Here is a 26860-nt window from a genome sequence, read left to right as displayed (position 1 = left end):
TTTTCCCAGTCTAAACAGTCTATGTGCAAAAGCACAGCATGTGATCAGCCTTGCAATTGTTGGTGCAGTCTCATGTCCCTTTATGAACTGGAGATTGAAGACATGCCACTTTTGCTTAGTCCAAATGTTATAAAAATTTACAACCTGAGTGTACCAGTTGCATGTAGCAAGCAGCAGACAGTTCAAAAATTCAATTTTGGACATTTCTACCCCATTACTCCCCCCATAGCTGTGTGCCTGCTGCTAGTATTTTACAGTTTAAGCTATTGGTTTTGCCATTTGCAAAACAGCATACGTATTTCTGCCATTTACTTTTGCTGGCAACCGTGTTTCCACAGCAAAGTTACTGTGAGGACAGAGAATACAATGGAAAGGCTTCAACCTTCACGTGTAGGAGCAGTTAACCTTTTCTTTTGTTCAGAACAACACTTTTCTGATAGAGCAGTAGTGATTTTGTCCTACTGGCTTCTGCTCAGGGGTGCCCAATCTGGGCCATTGTTTTTGTCTTATAAATGAGTGTCTTTTCAGAATGTGTTTAAATATATAAAGTAGCTAGTTAACTAGTAATACAAAAAACTTGACTATATCTCATTCAAGTGATGCAATAATACTCCATATACATATACATACCAGAATGTGTTTAAATATATAAAGTAGCTAGTTAACTAGTAATACAAAAAACTTGACTATATCTCATTCAAGTGATGCAATAATATACATATACATATACAAACCCGGTCATCTCAGTTTATTTTTCAGCTAAGATTGTATAAAGGGACAGTACAGTGAGATCTCATACAGCTAAATTTAACTGTTGTTGCATTGCACACAGTACTGTAAAAAAACCTGCTTGTTCTCCCTCAGGTATGATGACAATTAATGTTTCATCACATTCGGAAAAATAACAAAATAACACTTTATAATGCCAAAGACTGAACTGTTCGTGTTTTAAGTTATTTTCTGTTTGTTGGCTTACTTTCTGCTGGAGTGACTCCCCAAGCTGGAGATCTCCTTAAAATATGCAATTACTCAGTATAAAACATGAAGTTTTTTTAAATTACAAAATAAACCAGATCACGTACTTTGAAAGGAAAATGTACCTGTAAAAGAATACCCTTTTCCTTTTTTCAGCTTGTCTCATATAGGGATATATAATATCTTAGCTCTAACAGACTAACACTCTGCAGAAGCCCATATGCATAAGCCACATATCCATAACATATGCCATATCACAACAGTACAAAGTAGCAGTAATTGTTAGTTTTCTCATAAAATTTTATATTAAAACAATGATGCTAAGCATTGCAAATATCTCAATGTTTGTAATCCATCAGCAAAAGAGGAAAACAATCAACAATATGACCTTAATCAACTTTATACATCCAATTCTAAATAAGTGTACAATAACACAGAGAATATACTCTTGTTTGTGTGTTTATACTTTAGTCAGAAATATGGATAACCAGTTACCAGTAAAAGTGTAGTTTTAATAACTCCAATTTTATGGCAGACTAATTTCCTAAGTATTGATGCTTTTTCCCCGGGTCTATTTTATAGCTCATGCTGAGCTTCAGCCTCCTGCATGTTTACTGTTATCAACTTCATTCAGCTAGTTTAAAGCTAGCTCAGGCATTTCTACACAGGTTTCAGACATCTTTTTTGGCTTCAGTAGGCATATTTCAGAGGCCTGACGTAAAATTGCAGCCTTAGGCACTGTGGTTTCATTCTGCCAGTGTGTCTTTCCAAGATTCATTAAAAATATACCTGTAAATTGAAAAGCAGAGTCAAACATTTGGTCATAGGATTACTGCAATAGCATGTGCTTCCCTTCCGTGTCAAAGCCCTGTGTTGATCTTATTGTTGAAGATAAATAGAATTATTATCAGTTGTTGATTATTTCCTTTTATAATTTTGACTAATTAGGAACTACGATTTCCCTAAAATCTTGTTTTTCACAGCTGAGCCAGGAGGCTTCCAATGTGGTGCCTTACTGCTTGTTTGAAAAGAAACAAGTCAATGCATTTCAGATAACATAAATACCCAATATTAATTGAAATTAAAAGAAGAAGAAAAGAAAATCCCAGGCCTCTGCATATAAACTCACAACAGGCAGATAAGTATTTATAAGAAATACTTACATGAATTGTGCCTGTTTTAAGGTAATCTGAAACTAATCTGCACTCACAAATTATCTGATCTACTTTCTATACTGACTGATTTTTTGAAGTTAACCAATTCCAGGTGATCATCAGAAGTGACACATAAGCAGTTGACACACTATTGTCTATTTCATTTCTGTTACCCTGTTCTTCGACCAAAAATTTCACAGTAGAATCAATAAGCTGCATTTCAAAGACTGTTCAGAACCATATTGCTTTAAGAAATCAAGGACAACTTCAACAAACTATTTTTAGATTTGTCTCTAAAAATGTTATTATGCTGAAACAATGAATTGCTTGGGATCTTTTTTTCTCCAAATACAAGTGCTCATTTTGCTATCATGCCATTCTATTATCATGGATCATTCTATTATCATGGATGAAAATTTACAGGGCAATGTTATTGAATGTGAACACTTTCTGATACAAAGAAAATTGTAAAGCAATTGTTAATATTTCCATTCTGTAATATCATAGTCTTTAATTTGACTTTCTTTTCATTTCTTTCAGGTTCTTCAGCAAGCCGTGGAAGAACTAGAAATTACAACAGTTGCACAGCTGACCACACCAGAATCAATAGATCAATAGTCATCAGTATGAATTTGTATGTTGGCCCTAAGTGTGTAAATACACAAATCTGTAATGTTAAATTGTAGGTTTATGGTATGTTTGTAAATTTATAATAGACAAAGTTTTGCTATATGTACAATGTGTATTTCTAAAACAAATTAATTTTCTATAGTTTTTCTCCACTAAATCCCCAAAGACATAACTATTCTATTTGATTAACTTCCCAAGCTAACCTCTCCACTCCTTGAATTTATGCTTTAATATGGAAACTTGGAAAGTTCTCATCATTTTTTTTCTGCATCATTTCGTTTTTTCACAATTTGGTGTTTATCTTTAGGTGAAGAAGTATTTCTGACAGGCTCTTATTATTTTTGTTCAGCTCTTTAGCTGAACAACTAGTTATAGGGATCATCTACTTAGTAAACCTGTGAAAAAAACCAAAACAAATCATATTTACTTAAATCAGAAATATTTTGATTAATTTTTTAATATTGAGTATAAGCACAATTAATCACAGTATCCTTCGAATTAACTTATTTTATGCTTCATTTTTCAAAGGTATTGTGTCTTATAGGCAAAATACTTGTCTTTCATACAAGAGCAATCCAACTAGCGTTAGTGACCATTAGAATCACAGCCCAGATTGGAAAATCAGTCCTTAGAAGAGAACGTGTATAGGAATCATTTGAACTATAGCTCTCATGAGCTAGTTGAACACAGATGAATATGGACCTAAAATTTGAAATAACTTTCCTTTCATTTGAAATAAGACTTGCATGAATTGTTAATGAAAAAGTATTTTTCTATGCTGATTTCCCCTATCAGTGACTATAGAATGGTTTCCTCTAGCTGCAAGCTAAACATTTAATGAAATACATCTAAAACAAATCTATGCAGTATTTGAAATCAATACACCAGCTGTCTTATGCATGCATAATGTCTCCTAGTGAGTCTAAAAAAGCCAAATATGTTGAATTCTATATGTTCTTTTCCCGACCAATCAACTAATATTAAATAGGGTAGATTAAAATTAGAGCTGGATTAGCATTTTTTAACTTTATTTCAACAGCTTCAACAGTTTGAAACTCAGCTGCAAATTATTTTCATATATTAAAACTTGACTTATAAAATCTTAGTCTAGCCATCTCTCTTTTCCAACTAATATTAAATAGGGTAGATTAAAATTAGAGCTGGATTAGCATTTTTTAACTTTATTTCAACAGCTTCAACAGTTTGAAACTCAGCTGCAAATTATTTTCATATATTAAAACTTGACTTATAAAATCTTAGTCTAGCCATCTCTCTTTTTTTTTTTTTTTTTTTAAGATTATAAGAGGCTGCTCAACTTTACAGTAATATACATACAGTTTTAAGAGAACATACATAAAATAATGAAGGGTGAAGCAGAGAATTATTTCGTGAGCTACCATATGTAAAATCTAAAACTTGAATTTATCCTGCTGTAGATACCACAGTGATCCATCCTGATATGAACTAAATGTGGTCTGGGAGGTGGAGGGGTCTATTCTATGTGGAGGTTTAAGTCATGTTTCCTGCCTGATTCAGACCTCTATTAGACCAGAAACACTTATTTCTGTGTGAATTAATACACTGCCCAGAAGCACTGGATCAATTTCTAAAACACTTCCACAAGTAGCTCGCTCATGACTTTTATTCTTTCCTGGGACAGGGATAAGATCTTTTGGACCCCCTTCACACCGCGTCTTAGCTGGCTTCTACATGCGTTGTGTCAGCAGATTTCTCCTACTTGAGTTTTTTAGAGTCACCTTTCCTGCCTTAAAAAGAATCAATATCTAGAGAAGGTTGTGAAATTGCTTCTCTGTCTTTTCTCTATATTATAAACCGTGCCATACATCTAAAAATGAATGCTGACTACTATGAGTGATACTTATTCATGCAATGAGGATACTATTCTAAATGTGAAATAATTCCATTTTTTAGATTTAAAAACTACTTACTTTATTGTACTACACAAATCAGAACAGAGGTTAAAGCAACACTGTTAAGCCCAGCCATTAAAATATTAATAATCAAGACCCACAGAATACATTCTATTTTCTTTGAATGCTTGAGATTATAATAAATCTATAACGAATATTCCTGGGTCTTTGAGTTTTGGGATTCTTATTATTTTGTGCATCATATTTTTAGCTTTAACCTCTAAGCATATGTTAGAAATTTACATGTTACTCTGATGGATGGTATCATTTGCAAGACATTGCAAAACAAAAAAGAAAAAGAAGAAAGATTCCTACCTAATTGTATGATTATATAGGCAGAAGAAAAAGGACATGAAACTCGGTGCAATCCATAAGAACTGAAGGAAAAAATGAAAAGGCATAGAACTGAAGATATAAAATGAAGCAAAGCATTTATGAACAAGCTGGTTAAAATTCTATCTGGGTAACTTACAAAATTTTTTTTATTAATGATGTAATTTAAATATTTTATATTTTTCAAGTTAAATAAATATTTTAAAAGTTGGGTCCAAAACATGTTATTAGCTAGATTAGTGAACACTATGAATGAAAACCTAGGTCCCATGTCTGCTTCTACCATTAAAGTAAAATCTCTGTATTAGATTAAAAATGAAAGAAGATGAAAATCAGACTTCTTTTCTTACTCAAAAAACAGCTAGTTGTGTGAGTAAGAAGTCGAAGATTTGTCTGGTCTGTGTGAAATCTTCTGGACTAAGATTCTGGTGGTGACATGCCGGAACATGACTACCTGAGTGGGGGACCCAAAAGTTTGCTTTTTGTGAACATCAGCATGTTCACAAAGCGAAATGTTTTCATACCTGTGGAAAAAGAAACAGGTAATGCAAACAGAAATAGAGAGACAGATAAATAGACAGACAGATGCATGTATAACATATTTAAAAAGCAATCGTCACAGAAAAAGACTTTACATGACATGATGTAAAGTCTTTTTCTGTGACGATTGCTTTACATCATCACATGATGTAAAGTCAGTGGCAGGGGAAATTATGTTTAACTAAGACAAAATCTGAGTAAATTCTTTGACTAGCAATACTAAATTAAAGAATGGAATACATTTAATGTTGGTAAGACAAACTAGCTCTGTAATTTTGGTTTTATGTGACAATTATTTCCCTACTGTTTTGCATACTTACGGATAAGAAAATGTTCCTCTGATTTAATGTGAGCAACTGCTGGATGGCAACCAAAATTGAATGAATAAACAGAATAAATAAATAAATAAACAAATAAATAGTGCTTCTTAATGCTATATACTCTTTATATGTGCATTGGTTGCCGTAGGTGTTTTTGGTTTTATTTTAATAGATTTATCAATAATGGTACTAAAGAAACTTTTCTTCTCTTTTAGTTTTCTTAATCTGTTTATGTAATTTCATTTAATAGGTCTATATAGCAGAGTTTATTTAACTTGAAATATGGAAGAGTTTGGATATTTTTCATAAACTCTCTTTTTAAAAGCATGTAGGGGTTTTATATGACAGTTACTCAGCCAGCTGTACCAGCATCAACTGTATTCTTACCATAAGATTCTTAATATAATAAGTAGGAAAAATGAGCACTAAGTATTGATATAAACAATATGTCAAAAGCTTTTGTCAGATTATTTGTAAGCCATTGCTTTACCTTTTTCTTTTCTGGGCTTGTGATAAATGTAGTATTGTGGTATTCATGGAAACTAACACCAGAGTTGACAGCAAGCGTGAATTTGTAAGGTAAGATCAGTTGATGAACTTGCAAAATGTGTGAGTGGAGAGATTATGGCTAAATATTTCTTCAGAGACTGCTCATTTACTCTCCATTCTTGTTTCTTCAGTGCCTAAGGATGAGCTTAATTGTGGACTTGCAGCATATGGTTATGAACTAGGGAGATAAGCTTTCACTGAAATATACTGTGCATAGAAGTACAGTACATTAAAAAAACAAAAGAGTGCAGAAAAATGATTATTGAAAAAGAAGTAGCTTGGATGTTGCCATTATAGCACTTGTTGTGCTGCAGAAAAATGAAGTGTGAGTCCACTGTGCATAAAAAAAGAACCTTAGAAGGAAATAGCTGGATTACCCATATGAGGTAGGTGAGTAGAATTTACTTCATACTGGTAAGGGACTTTCTGAAGTTTACAGAGCTATGTCTCCATGAAGACTGTGAGATTTGTTGATATTGCCTAAGGTCTGAAGATCAAACATTTACTGGATTTATATAAGCACCTTTTATCATTTTCAAACAATTGCTTCTGTCCTGAGCTCAATATCTCACCCTTAACTAAGACATATACACTAGAAAAGTTCAAAATTTGATTGCAACAGCAAATGGAGAATCCAGTACGTTCTTTTAGCAACATGTTTTGTTTTTAATTTGAACTTGTTTGACTACAAATTCCAGTCATTAGTTATCATTAGATGACCTTTGTAAGCACTCACCACTTGATTTTAGAGCCATTTTTTCACTGTGGAAGAGGCCTCAACAGACTGGAAGCTTCATGACAAGAATATTTGCAATTGTCCAATAGTAATGTCAAACACAGGTTAACTACATTCACCTCTATATATGAGTACTGAACATCATGACTAATGTTCAGCATTAATTTAACCTAACATTGTTATGTTAGTAAAACTAATAATCACTTAGGAGATACATAGCTGTATGTCCACTTTCTCACACTGGGAGAATCTGGGAGCATGGTGAAGGTTTTTGGAATACAGTCCCCTGGTAAATATTCAAAGTATACTAAGTTTTTTGGAACAACTCATGTCCAAACTTCCCTAGCTGTACGGAAGGATGGAAGACAGAAAAATAACTTAGCAATAAAGAATGGATTATAGGCAATAATTTTATATGTCAAATATATGGATTATATGTCAAATATATGGATTCCAGAAGCAGAAGAATCTAAGTTTGGAAACAGTTGGTAGTTGACTGGTTAGACTGCAATCACACCATTAGAGCTTGGGTAGGAGTAAGATCTGTGTCCATTTAATAACAGTTGAATACCAAAATGATACATTTTTGTATTAATCTATCTGTTGTCAGGCTTCATATTGTAGTCCATTACCATTTCTTTCAATTTAGATGTATTTTGTGAAGATCTTTTGCTGAGCTTTCATTGTCAATGTTGTGATACTTTAGATTCCATGTTTCTTGAAAGAATTTGAAAGCTGCTGATGAAAATGGTTACTACTAAGGCTTTTGCCCATGGCTGTTTTTCTACAGTTTTACACAGGAAGTGTATTTTTTGCTGTTGTCGTTGCCATGAAGACTGAAACCCTACCTTTTATTCAGTAAAAGTGAGGACCTTTTATTCAATTAAAGTTAAATATTGCAGGCTCACAATAAGACTTAACAGTTGGCAGGGATATATTCTACACATATTTTACATACTTTGACCTTATTGTTTCACAGTCAGCAGTATTTTAAGCTTGGTTCCTATCTCAGGTATACTAATGTAAGCTTATTATGGATGAGATCAAAATTAATATACTATTTCATACAGTACTCTGCTAGTCATTGAGTTGTTTTATTCCCCACTTTCATACTGACTTGCAGAAAAAAAAAATCAAAACCAAACTTGTTCTGCTTATTTAAACACATATGTCTTTTAACTGTGAATGTCTTAAAGCTATTTGGAACAGTGTTAGTTAGTAGTCAGCTGTATTCAGTATAGATTGATATGATAATGTTACTTATATAAATTACTGGTCTTTGTACTCCTGCTGAAGTTCAAGATAGTTGAAAATGGATAAGAAAAACATGTCAGGAGAGAGCAGTGTAAGAGGATCAGGAGAGCAGGGGACTGTGACAGCCTGCTGGAGGTGATACAGTAGGAAAGGTTAAGTGTATGTGAGAGGTTATAAGAAGACAACTAGAGAGTTCTGAGCAGAATGGGAAAATGATAAGAAATAGACTTTGCCACACATTTAATGTTAAATATTCAACATATTGTTAAACATAGGTGATCTATAAGAGGTGCTAAAAGGTCCTCTGGACTTTTAGGCCAATGTTATGATTTTGGAGTATTAAAGTTATGATTTTTGATCTATTTGTGTTAACATGACTACAGAAGTCTCATTTCACATGTTGGCTAACCTAAGACAGTTTTTAGGAGTCAAATTTGTGAACGGATCATTATTTTTGTTTGGTTTCAGCAGATAGTGGGAGAAGAGAACACTATATATCATTACTATACTACTAATTAATATACAATATTCAAGAGCACACTGCAGTATTCTCTGCAGAGCAGGGAAGCTGAATTATGTCAGAGAGGAGAAAAGAGTTGAGAGCAGTTACAGTTTAAAAATGAGAATGTTCCCTTCTGATTTTATTTATTATGTTTCCACTGAGATTATAACTTGGACTGCTACTGTGAATCTTCCTTTGGAAGCACATATAATACACCTAATGTACTCCTAATTTTAGTGTTGATAAGTACATGTGAGTTAGATGGCTAGCATAGTCCAAGGTAAATGGTGCGAGGACTTATTATAAGTTGTATTTGTGGCCCAGGATTCCTAAGGCTTAGGTCAGGACTCAGAAGTTCACATGAAAGAAAGAAATAGTCACATCTTATAGTTTTGAAATCACTACTCTGAGTGAAATTCCTTTCAGTGAAAAGAAGTAACACTAATGGGGACACATATTTTAAAGCTTCCCTCATTCCTTCTTTCAATGTTTCTTGAAATAAATTCAGGAAAAAAAATCATCTACAGTACTGTAAGCTGAATCATTTTCACAGACTCTTGAAAGATTCACATTGCTAGAGATGATGTTCTGAATCTATTGACATTTAATCAGTTGATATCTGGAAAGGAAAAAAATTAACTCAATTGTAGTTACAAATGGGCCAATAACACAGAGAGGCTTCAGGCAATGTGCTATTAAGACTGCTTCAGAGATATGTTGAAACATGTTAATGTTTGAAAGAGTCCTATATCAGTAACCTGAGAGACTAAAACTTATTAGTTTTTGTAAGATAAATTTAATAGATTTCTGAATCAATTTGCACCACCTTTGCACAGCAGGAGACAGAAGCGTGCTACTCTCCCCTCTATTTAGGTTCCCAGAAGATTGAAATTTGTGATGTATATGTATTCTTTCTATCAAATGGAAAGTATTTGTATCTTTTCAGAATTATATAATTAAGAAATAAAAATCTGGAAATATCTAGAAACGCAGCAGTCTTTTTAGTATACATTAATTCTTGACTTAATTCAGGTTAATAGTAAGTGTTGTTTTCAGTACTAGAGAATAGGTTTGCATTAGACGTTATTTATAAATTAATACCTATGAATTTTATATAAGCACATGAAAACACCAAAAGAATAGAACAGTGCTCTCGGTTAAAAACTGATTGATTTACACCAAGAATTGGCACAATTTCAGTACTTCAAGCTGATTATTATGGCTTAATTGCTGAAGTGGAAAAAGAAAGATTAGCCTACTACTCTTTCCAACATTCTCATGATACTGAATCCAGAACTCAGAATGGAAAGTCTTTTCAAATGTCTTCCAATGGGCTTAGCATCAGGCCAGTCGGGCAAAAGTTTGACACATTTTTACAATTGTATAGTGGGAACTTAAAATTAATCTGTCTACATAACTTCAAAGCACTGTTGATTAAACTTTTATTAAACCTTTTATTAACAATCAAAACCTCCAATGAATCATGACACTCATGCAATCATTGTGACTCAAATCTGACAATTTTGTTGCTAATATGCGAGACAGTGGAATCTGGATAACATTGCCTTAGTTTTTACTGCTAACAGTGAAAACATGCTTGACAGTGAAGCAGACAAATGTGAAACACAGGGAGAAATGCCAGGATCGTATATAACAAATAAGTGTGGCATTTTGTCCTTTTTACATAATAATTTTATTGACCATAGTGGTGAGACAAAATATAAGAATTATAAGGGGCCTCCTCATCTGGTGTAAGTCAACATCACAAATCAAAGCTCCTATGAGAAAATTGCTAACTTGTTTTGAAGAGTGCTAATATTTATCTAGTGAGTTTGGTCATTTTGGAATGCTACTGGGAAAAAAGGAAAACAGGGACATCAGGCTGAAACCATTCTAAATGACTAGCAATACTTCAGTTTTCTAGTTAGACAGTAGAGCCAGATGAATTCTATTGTGTTTCAGCTATCAGCAGAGAGATTGCCCTTTCTTTATTTTCTGAGGTAGAGTTGAAGCAGTTTGACTTTTACAGAGTGAGTATAGTTTGCAAAGTTTATGAAGACAGGTTGTTACTCTCTTTTTCTTTGCAGCAGTAGGAAAAGAGGGATTCACCTCTCATGAAAGGCAACTCTGTAATACAGAGAAAATCATTAGCACAAGGTCTGGATGTGTTTCTTCCTAGGGTATTTAAAAATCAAATTTTATTTCCTAGCATCTTCATCGTTTGGCACTGTAGCACAATTTTCTCTGCAAAGGACTGTAATGATCTGACTTGTGCTTCATTTCAGCTACTCTTTTGGATGCAGTGTTCCACTTTCCTTTTTGCCTCATGGTTAATAGTAAATATAGGGGATGAATTCAGGTTTGCTAAACAAAAGAAGTCTATCAAGCAAGTAGCTGAAAACCTAAGGGAATTGTTTGCCTGAATCAGCTGGTGGAATGAACAGTGTGCTGCTTCTTGTGCAAGCAAGCTAGTTAAGGTCTAGTAATGTTAAAACTCAAAATTCTCTACTATAAAATGCCTGCATGCACTTACTACACGTGAAATGAAGTAGCTTATCTAGAAAGGTTTGTTTCAGCTGTTGCAACAGCGAACAGTTTATCAGTCATCTGAAACAGAAAAATTGCCTGTGGCATAAGAACAGTAGGGCTCTTTTCAGAAGTGTTTTGCTTCACAGTACGTCTAAGTATTGTGTTGAATCAGACTAACATTAACCAAGAATGTTTGTGTGCAATAATGTAGCCTTCTGCTCTGGAGTTTTGAGTCACTAGCACACTGGTGTAGCACTTTCATTTAAAGAAGTAACAGAAGACATACCTTGCAGTCATGAACACACTGCAGAAGTGTTTTCAGAAACACTCTAATGCAATAAATATAATGTTAATGTCCTCCATTTAAAAAAAAAAGGGTGTGGGGGTGTGTCATTATACACTATATTCACAGATACTCTGCAGAGATAAAAATGCTTAAAAATGAATTGGATGGAAATATGTACATATAGCTTTCACTATATGGACCTATCTTTAGAACACATATTTGACTTACCATTATAAAAAACATCATTTCTATAAAGATGCTACTACAAGAAAATAACTATATATTTGGAATTCTTGGCAATGTCTGTTATAGCCTCTGTATTGGATTAAAAAAACCCTGTAATTTTTGTACGAACTACTTCTTATGTCCATGATAGACTAATTTATCAGGTAGTTTTGATTTGTTTTAAAAAGGACTTGCTTATCGGTGTTCATAGAGATTATAACTACATGAAATCTACTCTCTTTCAATTTAAATCCTCCAGGAACAGCCTACTCCAATGTCGGTCCCCCACAGGGTCACAATCCTGTCAGAAAACCTGCTCCAGTGGGGGCTTATCTCCATGAGTTCACAGGTCCTGCCAGGAGCCTGCTCCAGTGTGGGCTCTCTATGGAGTTACAGCCTTCTTTGGGGGTATCTGCTTCACTGTGGACATCCATGGACTAAAAGGGGAGAACCTGCCTCACCATGATCTTCACCACAAGCTGCAGGGGAATCTCTGCTCCAGCAACTGGAGCACCTCCTCCCCTGCTTCTTCACTGACCTTGGTGTTTGCAAAGTTGATTTTCTCTCATGCTCCCACTCCTATCTTCCAGATGCTGGCGTGCTGCAGTTTTTTCCCCCATCTTAAATGTTTTGCCACTGAGGTGCTATCACCATCGCTACTGGGCTCAGCTTTGGCCGGCAGTGGGTGGGTCTTGGAGGTGGCTGGCATTGGATCTGTTGGATGTGGGAGAAGCTTCTGGCATCTTCTCACAGAAGCCACCCCTGCAGCCTCCCTGCTACCAAAACCTTCCCACACAAACCCAATACATCAGTGGTTCTCAATGTCGTGCTTTTTACCATTTTTAAAAATGGGTGTGATGTTTCTTTTTTTCCAGTCACTGCAGACTTCACCTGACTGCCGTGACTTTTCAGATACGATGGAGAGTGGCTTAGCAGCTACATCTGCCAGCTACTTCAGGAACCTGTGAAGCATCTCATCAGGTCTTATGGACTTGTGTCCAGGTTCCTCATCTGATCTTCTCCTATGGTGGGATGGACTTCATTCCCCAGGTCTCTATCTACTCATTCAGAGACTAGAGACATGTACAAGTAACAATTCCCAGTGAAAAGTGTTGAGTTCCTCAGTCTTCTCAATGTCAGCCATCACCAGATCCCCTGCCTCATTTATTGGTAGTGCTTTAAAGCATGAGGTTTGCAACAGATCTCTCTCACTTCCCATCCTAAAAGGACCTTATGCAGCAATAAAACCCCAACTGTCTCTTTTGTGTAAAAGCTTTTCTGTTTTGTAGTGGTAATACTACAGAGAATGTAGTATTAAATCTGTAACACAGATTTAAAAAGAAAAGTACAGCTAAGAAAAGGTGAGGCATAAGCTATTTCAGATCTAGTTCTCATCATAGACTAATTCCTTGTGGATTTTTTATCCCTTTGCAAAATCATCATATAATTTGCCACAACTGAAAAAAACACATCTGAAATAGCTGGGATATTGCAGGTTAGATGTATATTGCACTAGTAGAATTTATATTGCATGCCTACCCACAGAAAGAATGAATTTTTTCATGTGCATTAAAAAAAATCCTATTAAGTTCTGTGAGAGCTGGTAATTCAGATTTAGTAGGACAATATTCCCCATGCTTGCCTGGACTTTGGAAAATCACTTGTATTTATGACTATTACTACTTATTTAGAAAGGAAAAACCTCTTCCTAAGGAAACCTTCCCCATTTAAGAAGACTTAAATCAATGTAAACTAATCCTAAAGATATCATAGCATTGAGTTTGACTACTATTCTGTAACATATCTTTAACATGTCTTTAACACAACTCTTTATATAGTGCTTGGTATTAGAACTTATGAATGCAAAATCGTTTATAAAATCAAAATGATGCAGCAGAAAGACATGGAGGTACATAAAATTATGAATTTCATTAATTAATTCCATTAAATTAAACTAGGGCAGGTATAAAAAAAGATATAATACATCCATGTGCTTATGACTTTTTATTTGACAATAAGAAGCTAATTTAAAATGTCTACTAGTTTCCAGAGTACAGTTTTATTATTAATAAGAAAATAATGAGAAAATAAAATTTGAAATAAAAGTGAAGGAACTGAGTAATAAACTGATATTTGTTTAATGATAACATATATTAATGGTAAGGGCATTTATCTAGAGCTGAGAACTGTACAGACTGAATTTCATTCCAGAGAGAGTATCCATACACCATTAAAATCTGTTCCAAGAATTTACATGGCATCTCAGAAGCACACTGATATTTTGCTGGTCCTCTGAATAAAATAAAAAGCAGCTCATCAAGGTCTAGGCCTACACACATTTTGGCTTGGACTTAAATTTATGCAGGAGAGTTCTCTTGGTGGAATTCATAGCCATAATTACATCCTTTACCTGTAAGAGATTTATGTTCAGCACCTTGCAGGTGGCATTCTGTGAGATAAACAGAATCATCCTACTACCAGAAGCCACTGTAGGCTAGTGTGGGCAATCTCAAAAAAAATAAAAGTGTTGAATCTTCAGGTTAATCTGCTAGGCACCCACCAGTGTCTATGGTTCAGTTCTTCCATCTGCAAATAAAGGAAGTGCTATTCATGTCCTTTGAAATCCATGGACAGAAAAGTGTGATAGAACAGCTAAGTATGGCATTAATTTAACAGTAATGCATTTATTCCTTTTTTTCAGGTCAAAACACTAGTCATTTGGAATTATGCCTTTTTACACATTAATATGTAAGACTGGTTTTCAGATATTTTAATTAATCTTATTTTGGAATTCATTTTATCTCTTTTTGACACAATACATCATGGAGATTACATGTAACTGCAGAAGATTAACTAATTGGAAATAAAACATTACAAATGTTATTAAAAGACACTGATAAAGTAAGAAACACATTCCCAGAAAGATTTATTTTATGGTTTTGGCATGGGTACTATAAAAAACACAATTAAAAATACTTAAAAGTATCCTTTCAATTGTGAAGAAAGCCTCAGGAGAGGATTCTGGGTAGTATTATAAGAACAAGAAAGCATGTTGGTCCCGGTTGGATGGAAGTTAGCAAATGTTAGCAAACAAATCTGAGTCACTCCCCCTCCCTTCTGAGCGGCTTGTGACAGCAACTACCTGAAAGGAGGTGGTAGAGACATGGGGGTTGGTCTCTTCTCCCAAGTAACAAGCAATAGATCCTTTTCCTCAGTAGTGCTTTCCGGAAGATCCACCCCTAACCTATGCAGTTCTTCCTCCCCAGGTGCAGGACCCTACATTTGCCCTTGTTGAACCTCATTAGGTTCTTCTCTGTCCAGCTCTCCAGCCTGTTCAGGTCATGCTGGATGGTGGCACAGCCCTCTGGGGTGTCAGCCAGCCCTCACAGTTTGGTATCAGTAAACTTGCTGAGGATACACTCTGTCCCCTTGTCCAGGTCATTGATGAATATGTTGAACACGACTGGGCCAAGCATTGACCCCTGGGGGACACTGTTGGTTACAGGCCTCCAACTTGACTGTGCTTCATTAATTACAACCCTCTGAGTTCTGTCACACAGCCAGGACTCAATCCACTTCACTGGCCCCTCATCTAGCCCACACTTCCTTAATTTTCTAAATGAGGATGTTACGGGAGACAGTGTCAAAAGCCTTGATGAAGTCAAGGTAGATGACATCTGCTGCTCTCCCCTCATCCAGTCACCCAGTTATAGCATCATAGAAGGCTATCATATTGGTCAAGCATGATTTACCCTTGGTAAATCCGTGTTGACCACTTCCAATAACTTGATCTTCAATGTGTTTGGAGATGACATCCAGAACGAGTTGCTCCGTTATTTTCCCAGGGACAGAGATGAGACTAATTGGCCTGTAGTTCCCTGGGTCCTCCTTCTTGCCCTTTTTGTAGACGGCTGTGATATTTGCCTTCCTCCAGTCCTCAGGCACTTCTCCTTTTCTCCAAGACCTCTCAAAAATGATGGAGAGAACCTCACAGTTGGTGGCAAGTACTACTTGCCTTCTTCCAATTATTTCTGAAATCTTCGCACTTTTCCTTCCACATGAAGTGTTTGTATGATCTCCCAAATAAAATCAATCAACTAAAAAGTAGAAAAGCACTTTTTCTGCTCTCACTTGTACTTCTTGTATTGCTCCTCATACTGTTCTTTTAATCCTGAAAATGAGAAGGCAGATTCCCTCTGTTCTTTTTCTTACCTTGCTTTACCAAGTAATAGGTTTCCTATCTCAGTCAGCTGAAACACTTTGCTTTTCTTTATTTCATATTGCACTAGAGAAAATACAAGTGTCATAAAGGGTTGAAAATGCTTAGCATTAAGAAAGAGGCTAAAGCAGAAGGCCAATGTCTATTCATGGCTCAAGGGTTCTTTATTTTCCTGGGATACAAGGTGATGCACTTTCTTAACTTCTTTTGAAGTAGTAGAGCCAAAGAAAGAAAATGAAGTTCAAACAGTGGGGATCATTTGTGATGGTGGCTGTATTTGGCATTGTATGTGAAAATCTTCTTCAAGTGCGCTCTAAGACTTTTCAAGATGTATCATGACATGTTTTGTGTGTTGTCACAGAAAAACTAAATGATGAAAAATATACTTCATTTGCAAAATGAATTCATGTAGCTAAACTCTTAATCTACTTATACAGTTTTGCTAAGGTTAGCAGATTACAGGATGTATCCTAATTTACTGACAAAATACTTCTACTAGAAGAGTTTTTCCTCAGTTGACTTCAAACTTGTTAATCTCTTCCAGTTATGATGTAGAAGAACAGCTGTTTAAGAAATGTTGGCATTTGAAGGAGCTCTTCTAAGCTTTGCCCTAAGTCAAATTCATACTTGATCACAGTTCTATTCCTGATTTCACTGTCATCAAATGCCATTGGACAAACATAATTTTTGCAGGTGGTAGAAGTGTAAGGCTGAGAAAGAATGATTCCTAAGGCATTTTAAAGTTTTGTTTCCCTGTTTCTGTCTTTCTTTATGAGCAAAGGAAGAGTAAGAATACATCCCTATCCTCTGAAGGCTTGCTTGCACTGTACATTTTAACTGGATACAGATATCTCTGGTTCCAACCAATACTGTATAGAGAAGCAAACAAGGGAGGTTACACATGGTGATAAAAGCTTAGATCTGAATGCAACAGCTCAGTGCCAGAATGATGTTGCATTTGGAGAAATATGTCAGACTAGTCATAAATGCTGAGTGCACATAATCACTCTGATGTAATCAAACTGCTTCTAATTTTGGAGCAGACGGTTAACACTTAATGTTAACTTCTCTACACTATTCCATTTCACTCTGTAGATGCATGCCCTAGCACAGGCATCCCAGGAATGTGAGAAATAAAGATTTAATGCTTGAAAAATTAATACAATTCCTGTATGGCAACTGAGCATTCCAGGAAACTGAGTCAAGAGTCTTCTTTGGCCATTGTAGCTGTAAAGAAATTATATTTAAAAAACCATCACATACAAAAATAAAGTATGATAATACGATTTTTGAGGACAACACATGGTATAGTAAAGCAAAAGTTTTAAAACATGTTGCATATTCCCTCATAAGTGTTAGTAGATTCCCTCATAAATTAGTAAATAACCAGCCTTGAAGTTCCAAAGCATTTAAAAATAGACCAAAATGTAAGCAATTTAAATGTAATGCTTCAAATATAGAAGTTGAGAGTCTCAGAACTGCTGAACTCCCAGACCAGTGGAAAGAACCTTGGGAAAAAAAATTCAGATGAAAAGAAAAAAACAACTTATATCTAGTGAAAGTGTGGAAAGTATACAGAAGAAAGGATATTTTATGTTGTCAGTTCTACACGCTCAAAGTATGGGTGGGGTGGCCAATAGGGAACATGTACTTTGTGGATAGGCAGCAAGGAGTGCAATAGTAGTGGCCTACAGCAATGATTCATTGCTAGACTAGAAGCACTAATTTTCTTTCACTGAAATGTTTGAGTTTTTTTACTGAACTAATTCAGAGCTATGTTAAATATACTTGCATGCAGTGCAAGAATGCATTCACTGTGATATAGACCCACCCTAACATTCTCTTAAACATTAAATATTCACTGTTGCTTACATTTATAATGTGGCAGTTTTCTCATGCTGAAAATATGTATGAAAAATTCTGAGGTTTTTTTGGTCGGTGTTTTGTTGATTGAGGTCATATTTTCAAGTTTAAATTGCTTTAATTTAATGAACATTGGTTTTGCTCTGTTTCAGATGTTTAAAGTAGAAAAGTAATTAATAACACATTTCTTCTGTTAGTTTTCAGATATTAATGTTTGATTTCAAAGATTAATTTTTGATTTTTTTATCCTGAAATTTTTGGATTCAGAGAGGTTTTTATGAAACAATCATTATCTTAATATTTTTAAATAAAATGTTTATGATTAATATAAAATTCATTACAAATATTTGTGAAATGTTTTAAGCAAGCTTTATTTTTAAAGAACATGCCCATTTTAAAGGCGTATTTTCCATGCAAATCACAGAAAGTTGGTTGGGATTGTAAAGATTTCAGATCCATTGATCATTCTAGCAGATGTCCTGTAAAGAAAAATGAAACAAAGGATTAGAACTGGTGTGAGGAACCTGGCAATGATCTGAAGAGAGTGCGGGATCATCTGCACATCATCAATGACAAAATTCTTGGCTGGTGATATTTTACATGTACTTATTGCTACTATCTTTACTACTTTATTTTTGCTCCATTATAGAAAAAAACCTGAAATTCTGTAAGAGTTGCATTTCCCATATAAAATGCAAAAGAAGTTGCTCAGTAGTGAACAACAAGAAGAAAACTGGTAGCACAGTAAATGTCACTTATTTAATAAGTTTTTGGAATTATAACATGGTTCACAATGTACCAGTACATGGATTCTGTTTCCTTAAGGCTGCTAGGGTTTCTGCTTGCTGTCTGCAATTGGTCTTATTCCTGCAAAATGTCTTGAAATATCATGTGTAGAGTAAGACCAGCTGACTGTTTTATAGAGCCTTCTGTTTTGTGCTAGTAAAGCCCTAAATAACACTATTATTTTATTACACAAAGTAACAGACATTCTGGAACTTAAAAATAACTGAGACAAACCATAACTTGAAAATTCAAAATGGATTGGTTTATTTTGCTCTCACCTTTATTCAAATCCAGAATTGTTCTTTACTCACAAATACAGTAAAACTAAGCTTTTAGCTGAGCATTTTGTGGAACATCTACCCAGTAAGCTTTGCTTATGCTGCAGACAGCTACCCTGAGGAGTGATTTGAATTTAAATGTGATTCCCTTATTAGTTTCTGCTAACTGCAAATATCCCAGGCTCTTAATTAAGTGGCTGAGTAATGTATGAATGCTCACTTCTGCTTGTCATGCAGAACAAAGTGATGTATTCAGATTCCATGCACAATATGAAATTTAATGACACAGGCAACAGTAATTTAGAAAACCTTTTGTTTTTATTATCCTTGTTTTCGCTTAGCCAATCTCCTTTTTTATTTTTTTTTTTTTGTAAGTGTTTTGCTGCTGCAAAATTTACCCAAACACTGGCTGTTAGATAATGAATTTTTAGATTAAAAGGTAATGTGTTACTAAATACATGATTACCAAATGCGTAACACGTTGTTTATATCTTTCCTCCCTATTTTTTAGAAATAATATGTAAAAACCAAAACAGACCTTGATGAAATGTTCTTGCTTGGTTTGGCACAGAATCTTGTGTTAGATTCAGAGAGATTCTGAATGGACTAAATAGTGCACTGTAAGAGGTTTTACAAAGAGGAAGGAAAGAAGAAACAAATCAAGCTTTTCTTCTGGTGCTGATGGTTTCTGAAAGCTCCAGTGACTTTCTGTAGTCCTCCCAATATCTTTATCGATTTTATGGCTTATATTCAGTCATCAAACCTTTCTGTTTCTGCTCTGGTATTCAATAGTTTGTATGCATATTTTCCCCCAGAGGTATGATGCTAATTTTTCCCTGTCCTGACTTCTTTCTGTTCACCTGATATTTTCTTGTGCTCACAGAATCCTCTGCTGACTCATAATCTGAATGTGTGTGTGTGTGAGCTTGTAAAAATCAGAGTAGCACATATGTACTGTAATTTGGACAGCTGAATTTTCGAATTTTCATGTTGTTGCCATGTATAACTGAATGAATTAATGTCCTACTGCTTTTGCTACTTCAGTTGCTCTATAACTTGGCTATCCGTTTAATTAGAGTTCTAATCATCTCTCGTGCCTTGAAATTCTCATTTAAATTGCCTGAATACTTTCCTCAACAAACCTCCAACTGTATTCTTGACAAAATGGTATTCCTGAATGATGTCAGATTTTAAACTGCCTGCATCTCCAATCAGTCTCTAGTATTTAAATGTTTGCCAAAAAAAAATCATCTAAATAGTGCCATTCTCCATTAAGTGTACAAAAAAAATTAATAGTTGTGATTTCTTTTCTTTTTTAAGGACTAATAGTTAATGCTATTATTTGTATTACAGTACCTTATACCAGTCCTGAGTAGGGCCAGCACAGTTATATTTAGATTTTTATCTGCTTTAGGCAGTATACCTACTCAGACAGTAGTCTCCAAGCTCCTCTTCTTACAGCTCGAAAACTCAAATTCCTATTTTACAGAAGGGTCCTATATACAGAAAAATGGATTAATAATACGATTTATCTAATCTGTCTTTAGTCATTTTATAAATTAGACATGCATTCTAGTCATATGAGCACTTCTTAAGCCAAAGGAAAAATTAAGATGGTCCAAAATATGATTCATCTCAGCAAATTTGACACGTATTTTAGGATGGCAGGAATTGCCCTCTGGAAGTGCCTACCTCTCCATGGACCACAGAGACAGTTTGATTAATGAACTGAGACTAAATACATTTTATATGAAACTAGTTTGGCATCACTTCTTTATCATTGTTGCTACCAAGTATTTGAAGACAGTAAAAAAATAGATGAAATGTATCTTATCCTTCCTGATGAATTGAGGTCAAACAGGAGATATGTAACCAAGGTAGAAATTGTATATAGAACACTGTCATTGGACCACATGCTGTCACTTACAAAAAGATTCTCTGCCTCAGAGACTTTGTACTCTGACATAGCTGTCCTTAATTCTCGTCCACGTAAATAGTCTTTGGCCTTTTGCCATAGACAAGCTCCTTAGAAGAACACAGAAGAACAATTTTCTTCCACTATATTTTCTAAAAATAGATTAATAATGCCTAAATAGACTATTCAACAGAAGTTTCAAACAGCTACAGAAGATGATTGAAAACTGTTAACTAAATATTGTGAATTGCATTTTTAAAACAGGTTAATCAGAAGTGAAGTGTGAGGGTTTGGAGTTTTTATTTCAAGGGTTAATTTTTTCATAATCTAAACCTTGATATAATTTGTGACAGTGTTATAAACCATTATCTATTTGCTTCTTTCTAGAAAAGCAATGATTAAATATCCAACCCATGTATTTTCTCTGCCTTGGTTCCCACCACAAATTGCTTATCACTATAGAGAAAAAAAAATAATGCACAAATATGAAGATTACATTGCTGTAAAATTCCATCAGGCGAGAACTTGTTACATAACTTATCCCAGATCTATTTACGTAAAGAATCTTAGTTCTTGTGTATCTCATCTCTCATTATAAGCTACACCCATATCACTGAGCTTGTAGGATGATTTTCTGCACATACTTATTCTACAGTCTACTGTTTAATAATAGAACTAAAGAAAAGTGTTCCAACTCTCTTGTCCTTCCTTAACTGCAATGAATTAAGGCAAGCAACACAAATTTCTTTTCAAGCTAAGATGAAATTAAATCTGCAAAAATAAGGGCTTATTTGGATCAGAAAACATGAATCACTGTTCATATTTAATATTTTAGCTTAATTAATATTTTATTTTTATTATTATATATTACAATAATTATAATTATTATTTTTATTATTATAATATTTGTAATTTGTTTTTTTTTTTTGGAGTCAGAGGTGCCCTACCACTGATGAACTTCTGTAATTGACCATAAAATTCCTGACATAGTCAACTCAGAAAAATTGCAAAGAGTGGGTCCTCAGAGGCTGTCTGACAGCCCTCCTTGTAGATTTTTTTTTTTTTTAATTTGTCTTCTCTTTCATTAGATTTGTTTGACTACACCTAATTTGCATTGTGGCCCCTTGAAGTACTAGAGTCACAGCTGTGGTGGATCAGAAGTGTTGAAAAGAACCTGATTTCACCCAAAAGGAACACACAATTCTGACAAAACTTCTGTGGATTTTTCCTTCTGCTTCTGACAATCTTAAATTCTGAAACCCTGTGCAGCTTAATCACAGCCTGACTATAGATAGAATGTTACTCTTACATTTTCCTTAACAATGTCTAATCCTGGTAGTTTTTCAGTTATTGTTCCTTTAGTTACAGTATATACTAATGTTGTACAACGAACAGTTGCATAGAGCTAACTGACCCCAAATGAGCTATTTCAGGTATTAAACCAGTAAAGGTATGTTAGCCATGTGCCCCAGAGGAATTAATTTGTTCTGTTGGGAAGCACTGGCATGAGATAAAGGAGTGTGTTAATAAGAGTATCCTTTATTTGGTAGCTAATTTAGCATTGAATGCTAACAAATACCACTTCATTGGACCTCACTGTGCCTCTAGTTAAATCTCTTTAGGCTGCCTGAGAAGTGCTGAGGGAAGAGAAAATCACTAAAGAATATCAGTTCTTTATCTATGCAGTCAACTGTTACGTACTGCATGTGCTCTGAGGGTTCATGCTTCTAAAATTACTTTGAGTTTTTATGCCTTTGAATTTAGGTAGTCTGCTCAGAAAGTCAGCTGTATCATTGCCCATAAATTAATCTCTTTCTTCTATCCTGTGTACTAATGGTGATTTCAATTTTTTCTTATGTTTCTCCTGCAAAGCTGAAAGTCTTCCTGGTTAACTAGAAGATGTAAATGTCATGTCAACCCTTTCTCTGTGATTCAATTATGTGAGATTTTGTTTTGTGTAAAAAATGCGATTACTAATGGTATAGGAATGGCATTGGGAATGGCATGGCTGCTGATAGACAGAAAAAAGATGTCCTTGCACCATTATGTCATTTGTTAATGAATCTCTGCAATCTAAACCATGTCAAAATCAATTGCTATCATACTTGACTGTCACAAGTCAGGTTAGATACAGCAAACAAAAAATCAGTCCATGACTATCCTAAACATATTTCATTATGCAGATATGTGGAAGCCTCAAAGTCTAGTGTGTGTAGAATTAATATCCACAAATGATGACAAAAAGTCTTTCACTAGTGAAGATAGCCAGCTTTAGTGTAATATAATGAGTGTGAGGGTGGCAATATATCTATTCTATACCATCACAGATATTTGTTTTTGAGAGTATGTAACTATTTTTTTAACTGTGTATAGTCTTGACACACAGAAATTTAATGGTTATTATAATAAACATGGTTATATTTTGATACATAATTTATAAAGGAATTTATGCTTGCTAATTATTTATCTCTATAATTTATAAGAAAAACACACAGGTACACATATATTGCTTGACTAGCAGCTCTCTGTAGGCTGAAATAAGTAGATGCAACTCCAGGACAGATATTCTATTTGTAAACAGGGTTGGAATATCCGTCTAAGTAAATCTGCAGCTAGGGATATCATTACCTGAGCTAGGATTGTTAACTAAGTATGTCAACGTGTCCTACAGTCCCAACTGGAATTGCAATGTAAACATAGCTTGTGTTGGTATAGGCAAACCTGTTTAATAAAACCTGTCAGAAAAAGGAATTTCTTCTACAACTCACTTCAAGTTCAATTTTTATTTTGAAACACTGAACTATTTCATTTCAAATGTGTCCAATAGTTTTGTTTTGATAGAAAATAACATTAAAAGTACATAAATATTTCTCAAGATCTCTTCCAGCCCCCTTACTTGATTCTGCGAAATGTATCAAAAGTTAGATTTTAATTTATTTGTTTTTATTTTTCCCCATGAAATGGAAATCCCAGAGGGATACGTTTCAGTAAGACATCGTCAATCTGATGAATGACAATCTTATGTCAGAATGAATGTTTGTTTCATAAGTCCTTACTGAGCTATACTGCATACTCTTATCAACCCAACCACAGAATATATAGGCCAATATATATTCATATATGTTTTAAGATAGCATATGATTTATCTGGTTATATGCTTAAAAACAGTCATTGAAAGTTTGATCCTGATAATAGCTTTTGTTAAAAAAAATAACATTAATTATCAAAGTGCTGACTTCTGCTTTTTAAAGCATGTGCTTTTCTCTAACTGCAGTTTGATGGGCAGAGACTCTGTGAACTGAAGCTTTCTTTCTTCAGGTTAAAAAAAAATAAAAAAATCCCAAGCCAACATTAGTCTTTAGCTTGCAATTTTCTTGTGAGAGAAGTGATCAGAGGCACAATGTTGTCTTATATCCCGCTTTGAGTCTTGGGACTTCCTAATTGTGATATTAAAACAGAACAACGAACTATTAATAAGAACAAAAAATATTGTTTTTTTCTCCTCTTCTGAGAAGTTCTTTCTAGGACATCTGAGATATGAGCAAAAAATTTATGGTACATATTTTTACATATTTTATAGATGTCATATGCATATGTGGTAATGTGTTATAATCAACACATTAACCCAAGGCCAATCAAACACAAAAGCATAGGCTGTTATTTTTCAAGATGTTAGACTAGGAAGAAAGGTTGTTTTGTGCCAGTAAGTCTGTTTCCTGCTGCTAAACTTAGTAGAGATGTAAAACATTGCAGAAATAAATGCGGCAAGATCCTGAAAAACTATTCTAAAGGAAGAGCTTAAAAATACACATGTATGTATTTACACTTACAGTAAAGCCGGTCTACTCCACCAGCATGATCCAGGACATGTAAAGTCGTGGTTAAAAACATTAAATTTATGAGTGATAAGTGAATATATAGTAATATATACTTTTGAAAAAATAATAAGAAACTTCAGTGAAGAAAGTAATCCTAATAAGCCCTCTACAAGGAGGTTAGTGTTGTTGTACAATACCTAATAGATAATCATTATTGTAAGAACGTTAATAGAAAAATATATTATTTTTAATACTGTACACTGAAGTTGCTGGTTGTGAGAAACATGCAGCAACAATTTGAAGTAGAGGTATGTACATGTAAAATTAAAAGAACAGAATAGATTTTCTCAATGACTCACTTCTCAAAGAGCTTGGTTACTGCACTTCATATGATAGCTTATCTAGCTATAGTTTATATAACTAGTTATAGTTTATATGTTTTGGTGGACAAAGGGAGAGCAACCGACATCATGTACCAGGACTTCTGCAAAGCATTTGACACTGTCCCGCACTGCATTGTGGTCTCTAAATTGGAGAGACATGGATTTGATGGATGGACCACTCAGTGAATAAGGAACTGACTAGATAGCTGCACTCAAAGGGTTGCAGTCAACAGCTTGATGTCCAAGTGGAAACCAGTGATGAGTGGTGTTCCTCAGGTGTCGGTACTGGGATGGATGTTGTTCAATATCTCTGTCAGCGACATGTACAGTGGGATTGAGTGCTCCCTCAGCAAGTTTGCCAATGGCACCAAGCTGTATGGTGCAATTGACATGTTGGAGGGAATGGATGCCATCTAGAGGATCCTGGACTGGCTTGAGAGGTGGGTTTATGTGAACCTCATGAAGTTCAACAAGGACAAGTGCAGGGACCTGCGTGTGGATCACAGCAATCCCAAGCATAAATACAAACTGGGTAGAGAAGGGATTTGGAGTAGCCCCAAGGAGAAGGACTTGGGGGTGTTAACTGATGAGAAGCACAACATGAGCTGCTTGCAGCCCAGAAGGCCAACCATATCCTGGGCTGCACCAAAAGAAGTATGGCTAGCAGGTCAAGGGAGGTGATTCTCCACCTCTACTCTGCTCTCATGAGACCCCATCTGGAGCACTGTGTCCAGGTCTGGAGTCCTCAGTACAAGAAGGACATGGACCTGTTGGAGCCACAAAGGTGATTAGAGGGGTGGAGAACCTCTCCTATGAGGACTGGCTGACAGAGTGGCGGCTGTTCAGCCTGGAGAAGACACTGGGTAGAAGATATAGCTGCCTTTCAGTACCTAAAGGAGGCTTACAGAAAAGGTGGTGAGAGACTGTAGCAATAGGACAAAAGGTAATGGTTATAAACTGAAAAAGGGTAGATTAGATTAGATATTAGGAAGAAATTTTTCACTGTGAGGGTGGTGAATCACTGGAACAGGTTTCCCAGCGAAGTTGTGGATACTCCAACCCTGGAGGTGTTCAAGACCAGGCTGGATGGGGCTTTGAGCAACCTGCTCTAGTGGGAGGTGTCCATGTCAATGGCAGGGGGGCTGGAACGAGGTGGTCTTTATGTCCCTTCCAACCTAAACCATTTTGTTCTTTTATGATTCTGTGACATATGTATGTATGTATGTTTATATGTATATGTGTGTGTACACACATATATTTTTGCTTAGATATGTGTACGTAAAGTCTTTGCTTTTCCATTTGTATGTAAAATCTGAGTATCCTCTCTGAATGAACACATTAGATATCAGGGAAGACAAGTTTCTGATGGATCTTTTGATTTCAGATTATTAGAAAAAATTACAAATTCAAAGCCTTTAGGACGGTTCCTTGGTGCTCTTCATTTCTTCCTCTCTAAGCAAGAAATGACATTGTCTGTGTTGTCTATTTAAACTAGAAACTGAAGTAAAGTTGACAAGAAAATATATTTAATTCAGACTTCTACTTAGGATGTCACTAAGACACATGTAACATTGTATCTGTCAACGCAACCTGGGACAAAAATTATACATGGATTGGTAGTAGGTAGATTGATA

The 26860-nt window shown here is 35.0% G+C and overlaps 1 long non-coding RNA gene across 2 annotated transcripts in view; it reads left to right on the top strand.

Annotated features, from left to right (window-relative positions):
* LOC106887912 overlaps window positions 1-14232 on the top strand; it is a 68488-nt gene extending 54256 nt beyond the window's left edge. Inside the window, exons 4-5 of one of the 2 annotated variants that reach the window (XR_001411992.1) lie at window positions 2670-2763; window positions 12224-14232. This is a non-coding gene — a long non-coding RNA (uncharacterized LOC106887912). Of the gene's footprint in view, window positions 1-2669; window positions 3846-12223 lie in introns of those variants that run through there. The other variant, XR_001411991.1, reaches the window with a different exon arrangement.
* Window positions 14233-26860: the final 12628 nt, after the last annotated feature.

Source organism: Calidris pugnax, unplaced genomic scaffold (assembly GCF_001431845.1).
Source record: "Calidris pugnax isolate Ruff unplaced genomic scaffold, ASM143184v1 scaffold56, whole genome shotgun sequence".
NCBI lineage: Eukaryota > Metazoa > Chordata > Aves > Charadriiformes > Scolopacidae > Calidris > Calidris pugnax.
Note: the sequence above shows the minus strand (reverse complement) of the source record. Positions and strands in the feature narration are given on the sequence as shown.